Source organism: Brachyhypopomus gauderio, chromosome 8 (genome assembly GCF_052324685.1).
Source record: "Brachyhypopomus gauderio isolate BG-103 chromosome 8, BGAUD_0.2, whole genome shotgun sequence".
In the NCBI taxonomy this organism is placed as follows: Eukaryota; Metazoa; Chordata; class Actinopteri; order Gymnotiformes; family Hypopomidae; genus Brachyhypopomus; species Brachyhypopomus gauderio.
The window spans coordinates 18716493-18730144 of NC_135218.1; the positions used below are offsets into that span (position 1 = coordinate 18716493).

Sequence of the window (13652 nt, forward strand, 5' to 3'; positions counted from 1 at the left end):
TGATAACATGCAGTGGTCTGGCCAGTCTAATAACATACAGTGGTCTGGCCAGTCTGATAACATACAGTGGTCTGGCCAGTCTAATAACATACAGTGGTCTGGCCAGTCTAATAACATACAGTGGTCTGGCCAGTCTAATAACATGCAGTGGTCTGGCCAGTCTGATAACGTACAGTGATCTGGCCAGTCTGATAACGTACAGTGATCTGGCCAGTCTGATAACGTACAGTGGTCTGGCCAGTCTAATAACGTACAGTGGTCTGGCCGGTGTGATAACATGCAGTGGGTCTGGCCGGTGTGATAACATGCAGTGGTCTGGCCAGTCTGATACGTACAGTGGTCTGGCTGGTCTAATAACATATAGTGGTCTGGCCAGTCTAATAACATACAGTGGTCTGGCCGGTGTGATAACATGCAGTGGTCTAAAGTTCACATGAAGTATAACCTTCAGCCATTGCCATTTGTGATGAAACACTTATAAATATTTTTTGTTTATATTATATTATTATATTTATTTCCTCCCTTGATATGTGCATTTTAATTCTTGTTATTATGGCGGATCTGAAGAGAAACATCGCCTGGGTGTGGATTTTTTTTATTGATTTTTACACAACATAAACATTCCTGATGTTGGGTAGAAGAACACATGATTTAGCTATTAATTAAATATTTGATAAATATTGCCCCTCCAGGTAAAAAAAAGAATTCTTAATTTTGGGCATTTCTTTTGGCTAGTTACGTATCACCCGCAACATGGTTTTTAATCTAGATTAATTTTGTTTCCATTATACTTGATGTATAAAATATTCTTTCTTTCTCTTTCTCTCTTTCTTTCTTTCAAACAGATTTTCAGTCAGTGTGTCTTGGTGGTTTGGATGACAGTGTGGATCCTGCCAGGAGCCCTGTTAGTGTCTATATTAGAGAGCATTTGTGTGCGCACATGTGTGTGTATGTGTGTGCGTGTCCTCTGGTTTGTCCTTTCTGCTATGATTGATATTGAAACCTCTCCCCTCCCTTCCTCTTCTCTGTTTGTTTTCCAGTTGCTGATGTGACATCATGGCCCCTCCCTCCCCATCACAAAGGACACGCCCCACACAGCTGTCCACTTCATCACTGCATGTTGTGTGTGTACTAACATCTCTCCCTTCTCTTCCTCCTCCTCTTCTTACTCCTCTCTCTCTTTCATTCAGATTTTATGTAGTGTGTGCAGGCGTGCTGTAGATGTTTTAGTCCGAGACGTAATAGGCCGTGTAAAACATCCTTAATCTGTCTCACTTAGGAGTTACACCCCAGTTCCCTCTCACTACACACACACACACACACACACACACCCCTGCTCCCTCTCACTACACTCACACACACACACACACACACACACACACACACACACACACACACACACACACACCCCTGTTCCCTCTCACTACACTCTCACACACACACACACACACACACACACACACACACACACACACACACACACACACACACCCCTGTTCCCTCTCACTACACACACATCACTGAGCTGAAAATTAAACTCACTTCATGCAGTTTGTTATTAGCCTTGTTAACCTTGTTGTTAGAAGCGTTTGTAGCACACCTGAAGGAGCAGTTAGATCAAGGTCATTATAGGTCACCGGGAGGGGTAGAGAACAGACATGCGTTAGTCACACCAAGGTCACTATAGGTCACCTAGAGGGGTACAGAACAGACATGCGTTAGTAACACCAAGGTCACTATAGGTCACCTGGAGGGGTAAAGAGAAGACATGCGTTAGTAACACCAAGATCACTATAGGTCACATGGAGGGGTAGAGAGAAGACATGCGTTAGTCACACCAAGGTCACTATAGGTCACCTGGAGGGGTAGAGAACAGACATGCGTTAGTCACACCAAGGTCACTATAGGTCACCTGGAGGGGTAGAGAACAGACATGCGTTAGTAACACCAAGGTCACTATAGGTCACCTGGAGGGGTAGAGAACAGACATGTGTTAGTCACACCAAGATCACTATAGGTCACCTGGAGGGGTAGAGAACAGACATGCGTTAGTCACACCAAGGTCACTATAGGTCACCTGGAGGGGTAGAGAACAGACATGCGTTAGTCACACCAAGATCACTATAGGTCTCCTGGAGGGGTAGAGAACAGACATGCATTAGTAACACCAAGGTCACTATAGGTCACCTGGAGGGGTAGAGAACAGACATGCGTTAGTCACACCAAGATCACTATAGGTCACCTGGAGTGGTAGAGAACAGACATGCGTTAGTCACACCAAGATCACTATAGGTCACCTGGAGTGGTAGAGAACACATGCGTTAGTAACACCAAGGTCACTATAGGTCACCTGGAGGGGTAGAGAACAGACATGTGTTAGTAACACCAAGGTCACTATAGGTCACCTGGAGGGGTAGAGAACAGACATGTGTTAGTCACACCAAGGTCACTATAGGTCACCTGGAGGGGTAGAGAACAGACATGTGTTAGTCACACCAAGGTCACTATAGGTCTCCTGGAGGGGTAGAGAACAGACATGTGTTAGTCACACCAAGGTCACTGTAGGTCTCCTGGAGGGGTAGAGAACAGACATGTGTTAGTCACACCAAGGTCACTATAGGTCTCCTGGAGGGGTAGAGAACAGACATGCGTTAGTCACACCAAGATCAGTATAGGTCACCTGGAGGGGTAGAGAACAGACATGTGTTAGTCACACCAAGGTCACTATAGGTCTCCTGGAGGGCTAGAGAGCAGACATGCGTTAGTCACACCAAGATCACTATAGGTCTCCTGGAGGGCTAGAGAACAGACATGTGTTAGTCACACCAAGGTCACTATAGGTCTCCTCGAGGGCTAGAGAGCAGACATGTGTTTGTCACAGCAAGGTCACCTGGAGTTGCAGGGTGCGCTGGATGCTAGTAGCATTAATGTCATGGGTTTAATTAACTTCATGACACCCGTGGCCCTGGTCAGACTGGACTCCCTGTGAAGATGCAGGCTTTATTTCACAGGCTGTTTGTCTTGACACATTATCCAGCGTATGATCTCCATGTTCACCTCATGAGAGCTGCTGTGTGTGTCCTGGGTGTTTCTAGTGATTAGTTCACCTAAAACCACTGGATGGCACTGTTGCATTTTATAAAGTCCTTCTGCAGCCGCTGGAGCCTGTCCATGGTGTGTGTGTGTGTGTGCGCGTGTGTGCATGCGTGCGTGTACTTGTGTGTGTACGCACATGTGCGTGTGTGCCTGCCTGTGTGTGTGTGTGTGTGTGTGTGTGTGTGTGTGTGTGTGTGTGTGTGTGTGTGCGTGTGTGCCTGCCTGTGTGTGTGTGTGTGTGTGTGTGTGTGTGTGTGTGTGTGTGTGTGCGTGTGTGCCTGCCTGTGTGTGTGTGTGTGTGTGTGTGTGTGTGTGTGTGTGTGTGTGTGTGTGTGTGTGTGTGTGTGTGCTAGCTGGACGTCTCTCATCTCCTCTGAATCCCTCCTCTTGTCCTCCTGCTGTACTCCATGAAGGAGGTGCTGGTGTCGGACGGCCATCACTCCCCAGTATCGGCTCCAGAGCTGGAACTGACCAGTAGCTGCTAGTCACACAATTCTCTATCCTAGCTGCAGGCTCCCTCCCTCCCTCTCTCTCCCACTCTCTCTTTCTTTCTTTCTTCCTCTCATTCTCTCCTTTTCTGTGTACCTTGTTTTGTCATTCTCTCTGGCTCTCTCATCTGGATGCACAATCTTCCTCCTACTAATGTGTTAGGGTGTTTGTGTATGCGTGTATGTGTGTGTGGGCGTGTGTGTGTGTGTGTTAGTGGTACGGCGTGATGGTAGAAGATATTTTATTTTCACATATTCCTGTAGAGACAGTTAAAGACAATAAAGACACAATAAGTTAGAGTGAAGGAGGAATGAGGTGGAACTGCAGGAGAGGAGCAGTGGAGAGATGGAGAGAGAGCGTGAGATAGGGTGGAGAGAGAGAGGTGAGCAAGAGAGAGAGAGAGAGAGAGAGATGTGAACAGTAGAGGAGTGGAAGAGAGAGAGAGAGAGATGTGAACAGTAGAGGAGTGGAAGAGAGAGAGAGAGAGAGAGAGAGAGGTGAACAGTGGAGGAGTGGGGAGAGAGAGAGAGAGAGAGAGAGAGAGAGAGAGAGAGAGAGAGAGAGAGAGAGAGAGAGAGAGAGAGAGAGAGAGAGAGAGAGAGAGAGAGAGAGAGAGATGTGAACAGTAGAGGAGTGGAGACAGATAGAGAGTTGTAGGGTAATGATGAAGTCGAGAGAGAGAGAGAGAGAGAGAGAGAGAGAGATGGGTGAACAGGAGAGGAGTGAGAGAGAAAGAGAGAGAGAGAGAGAGAGAGATGTAGAGTTGTAGGGTAATGATGAAGTCTCTGTTAGAGTGCTGCTTTCCTTCCATTATCCTCAAAGAAAATGGCCCAGAGGTCCAAGATGGCGGAGGCAGTCACCTCTTCATCTCCTGGTCTGCTCCGTCCTCTGGCTCTCGTGCTCCCACCGCTGCTTTATTGCCCCTGTGATCAGTACACGATGCCCAGAGCAGCGTGGCAGCCACAGGACCCGTGTGCTTGATCTGAAGCAGGAACATCCCTCTGGCTCCATCAGGATTTCACCACCATCTCACACTGCTAGTGTGTTGTAGATATAAACACTTATTGCAGGTGTGTTTGTGAGAGTGCACGTGAGCGCACGTGAGCGCACGTGAGCGCATATCTGGCCGCGCTCTCATTGGACGAGAAGGATTCCCACTAAAAGGATTCATCTCCTTCCAGTGAGCTGCTGCGTCTCTCGCAGACAGCTGCGTGTTTTGGGTTTGGATCACGCCCTGGCCCAACATCTCTGCCACCCGCCGACCCACCACAGGAGGATGAATTGTGTAAACTCCAGTTTAAATGTTTCATGTGCACAGGATGAACTTAGTGTGTTATCATGTTGACAGGATGGATTCAGTTCAGCTTGTCACTGATCTAAACCCACACCTCATATGTAGATACTTATTGACTAGGTCAGTATTTAATAACTTTATAAAGACTTGTGCTGATTTCCAGTGTGAGAATTATTTCATCTGTTACATCTCGTTTTTAACAGCAGTGAAAAGACTACATTGAGATCACCAGCCACTGTGCCGACGTGTACGTTCTCGAGGCTGTACCCACTCTGGCCTCCTGCTTGTGTCTGTTCAGTGAAACACAGTTTTGAAAACCTTTTAAATTTGAGCTGTGAAAATCTACAGCATGATTTGATTTGAATAATTGCTGGAAAGTAACATGTTCAAAGTATTAAAAGTAGATATTTAAAACTGCACCAAATGAAATGTAATGAAAACATCGAGTGCTACGATTGGCCGCAAGTCGTTGTCCACCGAGTCCTCTCAACAAGACAGATGGATCGGCAGAGGCTGATATGACAAATAAATACAGCAGACTCGTGCTGTTGAAAATAATGAAGTGAAATCACGTCATACAGCTGTTCTAATGTAGAGTTAATCAAACCCACTGACTATAACGTGAAACACTTGGTTTGGTGTTTTATATAGTACGCTGTCTCTCAGCAGACCAAACAGCCTCGGGATTTGTGCACATCACAGGAGATATGGGCAGAAAACATCAGAAAACATTAATTGTACACTACAACTGCAGAGACGTGTCCCAGTGGACAGATACTGTACATTTGTAATTTACTTTGGCCAAGGGCAACTTTTCACACAGACAACATTTTAAAGTGCATCCCATTATGCAGTCACTCCATTAACAATTTGTGAATGTTTTGCTGTATTTATTGCCAGACTGAGTTAAAGGATTCATTCAGGGTTCAGGTGATGCACAGCTGTGTAAGTGATGCCCAAGATGGAGTCATAAAGTGTGGGTGCGTCTCTCTGTCTCTCTCACGCTCTCTCTTTCTCTCTCTCTCATGCTCTCTTTCTCTCTCTCTGTGTCTCTCTCATGCTCTCTCTCTCTCTCTGTGTGTCTCATGATCTTTCTCTCTCTCTGTCTCTCACGCTCTCATGCTCTCTCTCTTTCTCTCTCTCTTTCCCTCTCATGCTCTCTTTCTCTCTTTCTCTTTCCCTGTCTCTCTCTCTCTCTCTCTCTCTCTCTCTCTCTGTCTCTGGCATGCATGCACACACATAAATACACAAATCTCATTAGCCCACCTTGAGCCAGCTCTCTGCATGACTTTGTGGGCTACATTTAAAAGCATGCAGTGATGACCCGGCAGGTGGAGAGAGGGTAGTTAACTCTGTCCACCATCGCTGGGCGGCACCACACTGCGCTGTAAAGATGGTCACCAACAGTAAGGAACAAAATTATAGCTGACAGTTTTTGAATCATAATTTGAGTCACTGGCAGTGCTTCATATCGGAGGGCTGTGGCCTCCTGCCCTGCTGCTGTGGAGAAGTGAATCCTGCTGCCCTCAGTCCCGCTCTGTTCAGCAGCACCGCTGGGTGTCCTGACGTCTCCTGTGTGCCAGCAGCTGGTTGGTGCAGGTGTGTAGGCTTGTAGTGACCAATCAGAATGTTTGATGGCTTGGTTGCATTTCCCTTTCATGCACTGTCTGAGTTACAAGGCTGTCAAGTTAGACCGAGTGCAGTTTCCATGACTCAGGTTTGGGATATTTTAAATAATATGATTAAGGTTAGGATTATGAGGTTAGGGATCCCTCATCTCGCTCAGCAGACGGAACAGGTCCTGAAGATCTCCAGCTCACCGTGAAATCAAGTACAGTTAGAGCTGATTAAAGTTTGCATTAAGTTTAGGTTGGATGGGGTGCCAAGTTGTAGAACTTTTCATTCCAGCAATGGGAGGTGGCTAGCTTGAGTCCTACCAATCAAGACTGAGATCCTCACTAGTCCCTCCCACTGAGGTGAAAGCTTGGATCTGTCTTGCTAGCCTAGTTTGTTCTAGGCTACCAATCATGAGGGTCATGCGTGTGTGTGCATGAGGCATGCAGGCACGTGAGTGTGTGTGTGGAGCAAAGGGTGTACTGAGTCCCGCCCTTCTCTCTCTCTCTGCCCCAGAGTCTCTCTCTCTCTCTGCTCCAGAGTCCCCCCCCTCTACCCCAGAGTCCCCCCCCCCTCTGTGCCATAGAGTCCCCCTCCCGCTCCACACAAATCAACTGCATCACAGAGATGAGAGCTGCTACACAGATACTGTAACCACTATGAATAAAAGAAAATTAAGCAGTAAATTCTAGATCACCTGAGTGAAATGAATGGGGCCTCTCTCTCCCCTCTCTCTCTCTCTCTCTCTCTCTCTCTCTCTCTCTCCCTCTCTCTCTCTCTCTGTATCTGCTTCCTCCAGTTTGTGAGTTAACACTAAATGATTAAGGAGAAAGGGTTTCAAATTGAAGAACTAGTGAAAACTTGGAAATGTGTGTTTCGCTGGTTTGAGTGTTAGGGGCATACAGGTAGGAAGATGAGTTGTTTCCTCGAACCCACACACACGTAGGCAACATCTATCAGAACAGACTTTGTCCTTCCCTTAACATTGCTCCTGGCCTGAAAAAACGCCTGGGTAATATATTTGTTTGTAGATTAGGACTTAAATCAATAACCTTTAGGTCTGAGAGCACTACACGTAATAGAAACTGACAGAATGGGAATTAGAATTTGATAATGACAACTCGATATTTCCTCAGCTGTTGGAAGAACTCCCCGCCCCTAACGGTGTGTGTGAGTGTGTGTGTGTGTGTTTCATCACCCTCTCAAAAACATATCAACCTTTGTGCTGTCAGTAGTGTGGAATTGTATACAGTAAAAGTTGAGAAAAATCTCAAACATTTGTATAGTTGAGCAGTTTGAGAGTTTGAAGCCTGTAAATATGTCTTTGTTTTCTTAATCATACTGTACAGTATATCATTACTGGACATGTACCTGAGAGTTCTCCTTAGCAACAACTACACAGGCAACAAATAAAGATCCTTGGAAAGTCATAAGGGCTGTGTGGGTACAGTGGGGTATTTACTTGGAGAATATGAGGTGTGTGTGTGTGCGACTATGAGAGGTGTCTGTGTGGGAATATGAGGTGTGTGTGAGAATATGAGGTGTGTGTGTGTGCGACTATGAGAGGTGTGTGTGGGAATATGAGGTGTGTGTGTGTGTGCGACTATGAGAGGTGTGTGGGAATATGAGGTGTGTGTGTGTACGACTATGAGGTGTGTGTGTGCGACTATGAGAGGTATGTGTGGGAATATGAGGTGTGTGTGTGTGCGACTATGAGAGGTGTGTGTGTGGGAATATGAGGTGTGTGTGAGAATATGAGGTGTGTGTGTGTGCGACTATGAGAGGTGTGTGTGTGGGAATATGAGGTGTGAGAATATGAGGTGTGTGTGTGTGTGCGACTATGAGGTGTGTGTGGGAATATGAGGTGTGTGTGTGTGGGAATATGAGGTGTGTGTGTGTGGGAATATGAGAAGTGGGAATATGAGAGGTGTGTGTGTGGGACTATGAGAGGTGTGTGTGTGGGAATACGAGAAGTGTGTGTGTGGGACTAAGAGGTGTGTGTGTGGGAATATGAGAGGTGTGTGGGAATATGAGGTGTGTGTGTGTGCGACTATGAGTGGTGTGTGTGCGACTATGAGAGGTGTGTGGGAATATTAGGTGTGTGTGTGTGCGACTATAAGAGGTGTGTGTGTGTGGGAATAGGAGGTGTGTGTGGGAATATGAGAGGTGTGTGTGTGAGAATATGAGGTGTGTGCGACTATGAGAGGTGTGTGTGGGAATATGAGGTGTGTGTGTGCGACTATGAGAGGTGTGTGTGTGGCAGTATGAGAAGTGTGGGAATATGAGAGGTGTGTGTGCGACTGAGAGGTGTGTGTGTGGGAATATGAGGGGTGTGTGTGTGGGAATATGAGGGGTGTGTGTGGGGGAATATGAGAGGTGTGTGTGTGGGGGACTATGAGAGGTGTTTGTGGGAATATGAGAGATGTGTGGGGGAATATGAGAGGTGTGTGTGGGAATATGAGTGGTGTGTGGGAATATGACAGGTGTGTGTGGGAATATGAGAGGTGTGTGTGTGGGTTTGTGAAGGCCCCATATACTGCAGTCTGCAGCAGATAAAACTGAGGAAACATGTTGATCGTGTTCTCAGGTTCTGGGCTATAGGTGGCCTTTAGTCTGCTGTTGGTACGTCTTGTTGCTATTCTTGATTCAAGAAGCACTAAAGGAAGTGACAAACTTGTCACCAAAGAGGCATGGCATTCCTTTGGTTTCCATGGTTACCCAACTGAGCAGCGAATGGCCATTGTTCGAGATCACCCTGCTTACAGCCACCATCTGTCTAGCTTACGAATCCAGAAACCATATGCAGTTACAGTATTGGCAAAGCATCTAACAGGGGCATATATCAGCAGAGAGAATCCTAGCAGTCTATCACTCACAGGTAGACCTTTTCACAGGATTTAACAGCTTCTGTCTTCACTTATTTCCATTTTATCCATACTTTCAATTCTTCTCTCCATAGTGTGTTTTGGACTTTGTAGGGGGGTTAAAGGTCAGGGCTGGGGTGAGCCATATAGAGGACATGAAGTGGTGATTACCCACCCAGATCTGGGACTCTCCACATCTCTCTCTCTCTTTCTCTCTCTCTCTCTCACTCTCACTCTCGATCTCGTCTTCCTCTTCTGACTCTACACTGGGTCTATTACACCTCTGCCCCTTACACCCTTGGTTTCCTATGTTACAGTTGCCAATAGCAGCCACTTACCGTGTGGTAAAGCTGTGTGTGTGTGTGTGTGTGTGTGTGTTCATGAGAGAGAAAAGAAAAACTGGCTCTCAAGTGACCACACTATAACTCCTTCCTGTGCAGAAAATGCATGACCCAGACAATACCCAAAACCTTGTGACGTCATCAGACCCTAACCACACATTGCATCACACACTCACTGCTGCAACACCACACCTCTCTTTCACCCAATTTGTCTTTCTGTCTTACTGAAATTTAAATGGTACATTCAAACTACAATTATCGTCAACTATGTTTACTAAAAATGTGGCCTTTATATACAGTAAGTCACAAGTCAGAAGTTCTGTTAAGCTTATCATCAGTCTCATATTTTGGTTCTGTTACAGTTGTGATCAAATTTATTCAACCCCCAATGCTGCGAAGGGTTTTATGGAATTCAGTGCACATTTGTAATTGTGTTCATAATGAAATCTTACAAGGACTTGTTAAAGAACTAAATGCAACTAAGATAGCATCAATTTTTTTTGTCATAAAGTATTAAATGGCCTTTTTGTGATTTCTTCATTGACACAATTATTCAACCCCTTTACGACTACCACTCCTAAGAACAGAGGTTCATTCCAGTGTTTTCCATCAGGTATTGAAAACATCTGTGGATGTCAACGAGCAGCAATCAATCATGATAAGCACCAATTAGGCAGATTTAAAAGGACTGTGATACTCAGCTCCTTCTAGACATCTACTGGTGTGTTTCCAAGCATGGTGAAGGCAAGAGAATGGTCCCAGAAGACAAGAGAAGAGGTTATTGCTCTTCACAAGAATGGCAATGGATATAAAAAGATTGCGAAGTTGTTAAATATTCCAAGAGACACTATCGGAAGTATCATTCGCAAGTTCAAGTTAAAGGGCACAGTGGAAACGTTACCTGGTCGTGGCAGAAAGAAGATCCTGACCGCGACTGCTGTGCGCTACCTGAAGCGTAATGTGGAGAAAAATCCCCGCGTGACTGCTAAGGAACTGAAAAAAGACCTGTCAGATGTGGGCACTGAAGTTTCAGCTCAGACAATAAGGCGCGCACTGCATAACGAAGACCTCCATGCCAGAACGCCCAGACGCACCCCCTTGCTGACTCCAAAGAACAAGAAAAGTCGACTGCAGTATGCCAAAAGTCATGTGGACAAGCCACAAAGGTTTTGGAACAGTGTACTGTGGTCAGATGAAACTAAATTAGAACTGTTTGGGACAATGGACCAGCGCTATGTTTGGAGAAGGAAGAACCAGGCTTATGAACAAAAGAACACCTTGCCTACTGTGAAGCATGGCGGGGGGTCAATTATGCTTTGGGGCTGTTTTGCTTCTAATGGTACAGGAAAGCTTCAACGTGTGCAGGGTACCATGAATTCCCTTCAGTACCAGGAGATCTTGGAGGAAAATGTGATGGAGTCAGTCACAAACCTGCGGCTTGGGAGACGTTGGACCTTCCAACAGGACAATGATCCGAAGCACACATCCAAGTCCACTAGAGCATGGTTGAACATGAAAGGCTGGAACATTCTAGAGTGGCCATCGCAATCACCAGACTTAAATCCAATTGAGAACCTCTGGTGGGACCTAAAGAAGGCAGTTGCAGTGCGCAAGCCTAAGAATGTGACTGAACTGGAGGCTTTTGCCCATGAAGAATGGGCTAAGATACCCATAGGTCGCTGCAAGACACTTGTGTCAAGCTATGCTTCACGCTTGAAAGCTGTCATAACTGGAAAAGGATGTTGTACTAAGTACTAAAAAATAATGTCACTAGGGGGTTGAATAAAACTGATAATGATGTGAGCACAGTAAAGACATTTGTGGTTATTCCATCATAAATATTATGTTATGTTTGTCTAATTTATAAGTGCCTCTTTGATATAATTGTAAATAAGATGACTGAAATGATCAAAATCAATGTCAAACTGGCCAAAACACTTTATTTCAGAGGGGGTTGAATAAATTTGATCACAACTGTATAATGACGTTATCAACTTTTATTTGCCATTTGATTCTCATTCCTCCAGTTCTTTTAATAACTTTTTTATTTACTGATCTCTGAAAACAGGACAAACATTGGCCTTATATGGAATTTTGTGACATCAAATATGCTAATTCATGAGTCTCATGAATGCATGTTCTTGAGAGCTGTACAAATTTGAACAAATTAGGACAAATTCAGTGAATGTATGAACAGTTTCTGAATATGACATGTCCCAGACATACAAATTTATGTTTTGACAAAAGTATGACACATTTAGGCTAAGAAAATGGAATGCTTTGCATTAAAGCCCAGTGTGTGCAGTATTGATAAGGTTTCATATGTGTGTACTCCAGGACATTTGTAGTGTGTGAATTGCTTGATTTCCTCATTGTAAAATCCCCCCGAGGGAGGGGATGAATCTGGGTGCAAACCCAAAATACATTTCTCCTTTTTCCTGTGTTGATAATGAGGATATTCTGGTCGCACCACCCATCCAGGCTGCCAGCAGGTGTTCTTTTTTTGTAGAATAAATTAGAGTCATCTTCATCTGTCAGCAGGGATAATAAAGTGAAATCATCAGAGAATTTGAAAGCCAACTGGTTCAGGCCCAGCAGTCATTAGTGTACTATGTAAATAGTAGGTTAACTAACAGGGCCTTGAGGGGCTGTACCATTAGAAATGACGGGGGAGGATCATGTCATTTTACATCAGCAGCTGTGTGCCAGGAGAAGGAAGAGAAGTATGTCAGCAGAAGAACAACCCGTTCTGAAAAGAAAACATTGGGGTGAACTTGGCCATGTGTCCAGGTGTTTTCAAACCAGGTGACCCCTGACCTCTGTATGTGTATATATATATTTACTGGCTAATGAAATACTAAATTAGAACTTGCTCTGGAGACTTCATAATGTGTGGTGAAGAACCCCCGGAGGAAGAAAGTGTTTATTCTCTGAGGAAGAGTTTGGTAGCAGAATGTCTTCAGTGGTACTGGAATACAATTCGTCCTTGCATTTATAAGCGAAAAATACTTGTCACCTTATCAACACATGATTATTCTGTGTGAGTAGGATGCAGTGGGTGTAATAGCTTTAAGAATGTCAGCACACTTTCACTATTGTCTGTTTTAAACCGAAGGGAAAGGCCTGTTCACTCATTTGGAAAATTCAAATACAGTGTCTGATAAAACTGGCTTCTTTAATGAGGACATTGCTGACATGCTCCTCATTGCCTTTATGATGGTTTTGTTTTAAAGGCACGTGCTCCCTGGATCTCCACGCTCCAATTACACTCACCCCTCTTCCCGCCTTAGGTCTTCTCCTGCTAGACGCAGAGCGCTGGAGCTTTTATTCATGAAAACATTCTGTGTTTAAACATTCTCCGTAATGTGCTCAAGGTAAGACACGTTTGTTTGTGCAGTACTTTTCATACACAGTGTGTTTTGCCAAAAAGAGAGAAAAAAGAAATGCTTACATAAAATGATTTATTTAAATAAGATGAAATTCAGTTGATTTAAATGGAAAACAAATTAAATAATGAAATATTAAAAATGAATAAATCGAGGAGAAAAACATTAAAAGAAAGATGAATGATTAAAAAGGAACAGTTAAAAGGAACAGTTAAAGTGAATGCAATGTAAAAAAAATTTAATTTGGATTATAATAAATATGATTAATGAAAGATATGAAGTTCTTCAAATCAGAGCTGTAATAGTTGGGTTAATCTCCCTAGGAACTGAACACACTGCCTTGGGTCTCACCGAGAGCTCCACTGAATATAGAGACTGAATACATAGACTGATTGAATAGTGTTTCATCTCAATTTGAAGATGTCAGTGTCATGGCAATTTTCAGAATCTGTGTCAGCTGATTCCATCTGAGAGCCGAGTGGTTGATAAATGCCGCTCTTGTGTGTTTAGTGCTGACCTTTGACCCAGTTAACTGAGCTCCTAGTGAGCTAAGAGACATGTTAGGAAT

The 13652-nt window shown here is 44.6% G+C and overlaps 1 long non-coding RNA gene across 1 annotated transcript in view; it reads left to right on the forward strand.

Moving 5' to 3' along the window:
• Window positions 1-8051, forward strand: part of LOC143521809 (uncharacterized) — an 11298-nt gene extending 3247 nt beyond the window's left edge. The window contains exons 3-4 of the long non-coding RNA XR_013132848.1: window positions 846-904; window positions 1041-8051. This is a non-coding gene — a long non-coding RNA (uncharacterized LOC143521809). The remainder of the gene's footprint in view (window positions 1-845; window positions 905-1040) is intronic.
• The last annotated feature ends 5601 nt before the right edge of the window (window positions 8052-13652 follow it).